Source organism: Oncorhynchus keta, unplaced genomic scaffold (assembly GCF_023373465.1).
Source record: "Oncorhynchus keta strain PuntledgeMale-10-30-2019 unplaced genomic scaffold, Oket_V2 Un_contig_5921_pilon_pilon, whole genome shotgun sequence".
Classification (NCBI taxonomy): Eukaryota; Metazoa; Chordata; class Actinopteri; order Salmoniformes; family Salmonidae; genus Oncorhynchus; species Oncorhynchus keta.
The window spans coordinates 16,558-19,964 of NW_026288587.1; the positions used below are offsets into that span (position 1 = coordinate 16,558).

The window sequence follows — 3,407 nt, forward strand, 5'->3', positions numbered from 1 at the left end:
CTCTACCCATACGCTCACACACACTGGACTCTACCCACATGCTCACACATACTAGACTCTACCCACACGCTCACACATACTGGACTCTACCCATGCTCACACATACTGGACTCTACCCACATGCTCACACACACTGGGCTCTACCCATACGCTCACACATACTGGACTCTACCCACATGCTCACACATACTGGACTCTACCCACATGCTCACACACATACTGACTCTACCCACATGCTCACACATACTGGACCTTACCCACATGCTCACACATACTGGACTCTACCCACATGCTCACACATACTGGACTCCACATACTGACTCTACCCACATGCTCACACATACTGGACTCTCATGCTCACACATACTTACACTGACACCCTGTATATAGTCATGTTATTACCTGGTACTCCCTGTATATAGTCATGCTATTACCTGGTACTCCCTGTATATAGTCATGTTATTACCTGGTACTCCCTGTATATAGTCATGCTATTACCTGGTACTCCCTGTATATAGTCATGTTATTACCTGGTACTCCCTGTATATAGTCATGTTATTACCTGGTACTCCCTGTATATAGTCATGTTATTACCTGGTACTCCCTGTATATAGTCATGTTATTACCTGGTACTCCCTGTATATAGTCATGTTATTACCTGGTACTACTCCCTGTATATAGTCATGTTATTACCTGGTACTCCCTGTATATAGTCATGTTATTACCTGGTACTCCCTGTATATAGTCATGTTATTACCTGGTACTCCCTGTATATAGTCATGTTATTACCTGGTACTCCCTGTATATAGTCATGTTATTACCTGGTACTCCCTGTATATAGTCATGTTATTACCTGGTACTCCCTGTATATAGTCATGTTATTACCTGGTACTCCTGTATATAGTCATGTTATTACCTGGTACTCCCTGTATATAGTCATGTTATTACCTGGTACTCCTGTATATAGTCATGTTATTACCTGGTACCTCCCTGTATATAGTCATGTTATTACCTGGTACTCCTGTATATAGTCATGTTATTACCTGGTACTCCCTGTATATAGTCATGTTATTACCTGGTACTCCCTGTATATAGTCATGTTATTACCTGGTACTCCCTGTATATAGTCATGTTATTACCTGGTACTCCCTGTATATAGTCATGTTATTACCTGGTACTCCCTGTATATAGTCATGTTATTACCTGGTACTCCCTGTATATAGTCATGCTATTACCTGGTACTCCCTGTATATAGTCATGCTATTACCTGGTACTCCCTGTATATAGTCATGTTATTACCTGGTACTCCCTGTATATAGTCATGCTATTACCTGGTACTCCCTGTATATAGTCATGCTATTACCTGGTACTCCCTGTATATAGTCATGTTATTACCTGGTACTCCCTGTATATAGTCATGTTATTACCTGGTACTCCCTGTATATAGTCATGTTATTACCTGGTACTCCCTGTATATAGTCATGTTATTACCTGGTACTCCTGTATATAGTCATGTTATTACCTGGTAACTCCCTGTATACAGTCATGTTATTACCTGGTACTCCTGTATATAGTCATGTTATTACCTGGTACTCCCTGTATATATCATGTTATTACCTGGTACTCCTGTATATAGTCATGTTATTACCTGGTACTCCCTGTATATAGTCATGTTATTACCTGGTACTCCCTGTATATAGTCATGTTATTACCTGGTACTCCCTGTATATAGTCATGTTATTACCTTGGTACTCCCTGTATATAGTCATGTTATTACCTGGTACTCCTGTATATAGTCATGTTATTACCTGGTACTCCCTGTATATAGTCATGTTATTACCTGGTACTCCCTGTATATAGTCATGTTATTACCTGGTACTCCCTGTATATAGTCATGTTATTACCTGGTACTCCCTGTATATAGTCATGTTATTACCTGGTACTCCCTGTATATAGTCATGTTATTACCTGGTACTCCCTGTATATAGTCATGTTATTACCTGGTAGTCTACTGGTACCCTGTATATAGTCATGTTATTACCTGGTACTCCCTGTATATAGTCATGTTATTACCTGGTACTACTCCTCGTATATAGTCATGTTATTACCTGGTACTCCCTGTATATAGTCATGTTATTACCTGGTACTCCCTGTATATAGTCATGTTATTACCTGGTACTCCCTGTATATAGTCATGTTATTACCTGGTACTCCCTGTATATAGTCATATTACCTGGTACTCCCTGTATATAGTCATGCTATTACCTGGTACTCCTGTATATAGTCATGTTATTACCTGGTACTCCCTGTATATAGTCATGTTATTACCTGGTACTCCCTGTATATAGTCATGCTATTACCTGGTACTCCCTGTATATAGTCATGTTATTACCTGGTACTCCCTGTATATAGTCATGTTATTACCTGGTACTCCCTGTATATAGTCATGCTATTACCTGGTACTCCCTGTATATAGTCATGTTATTACCTGGTACTCCCTGTATATAGTCATGTTATTACCTGGTACTCCCTGTATATAGTCATGTTATTACCTGGTACTCCCTGTATATAGTCATGTTATTACCTGGTACTCCCTGTATATAGTCATGTTATTACCTGGTACTCCCTGTATATAGTCATGTTATTACCTGGTACTCCCTGTATATAGTCATGTTATTACCTGGTACTCCCTGTATATAGTCATGTTATTACCTGGTACTCCCTGTATATAGTCATGCTATTACCTGGTACTCCCTGTATATAGTCATGTTATTACCTGGTACTCCCTGTATATAGTCATGTTATTACCTGGTACTCCCTGTATATAGTCATGTTATTACCTGGTACTCCCTGTATATAGTCATGCTATTACCTGGTACTCCCTGTATATAGTCATGCTATTACCTGGTACTCCCTGTATATAGTCATGTTATTACCTGGTACTCCCTGTATATAGTCATGTTATTACCTGGTACTCCTGTATATAGTCATGTTATTACCTGGTACTCCCTGTATATAGTCATGTTATTACCTGGTACTCCTGTATATAGTCATGTTATTACCTGGTACTCCTGTATATAGTCATGTTATTACCTGGTACTCCCTGTATATAGTCATGTTATTACCTGGTACTCCCTGTATATAGTCATGTTATTACCTGGTACTCCCTGTATATAGTCATGTTATTACCTGGTACTCCCTGTATATAGTCATGTTATTACCTGGTACTCCTGTATATAGTCATGTTATTACCTGGTACTCCCTGTATATAGTCATGTTATTACCTGGTACTCCCTGTATATAGTCATGTTATTACCTGGTACTCCTGTATATAGTCATGTTATTACCTGGTACTCCCTGTATATAGTCATGTTATTACCTGGTACTCCCTGTATATAGTCATGTTA

General features: G+C 39.0%; 1 long non-coding RNA gene across 10 annotated transcripts; it reads right to left on the minus strand.

Moving 5' to 3' along the window:
* Positions 1 to 387: 387 nt before the first annotated feature.
* On the minus strand, positions 388 to 2,972 carry LOC127925612 (uncharacterized). Of its 10 annotated transcripts, none has more exons than XR_008121579.1 (3): positions 2,297 to 2,966; positions 1,140 to 1,427; positions 388 to 434 (listed from the first exon to the last, which is right to left on the minus strand). It is a non-coding gene; the product is annotated as an uncharacterized LOC127925612 (long non-coding RNA). The 10 variants fall into 10 exon arrangements; XR_008121586.1 differs by having other exon boundaries at positions 389 to 562; positions 1,268 to 1,427; XR_008121584.1 differs by having other exon boundaries at positions 389 to 594; positions 1,268 to 1,427.
* Positions 2,973 to 3,407: the final 435 nt, after the last annotated feature.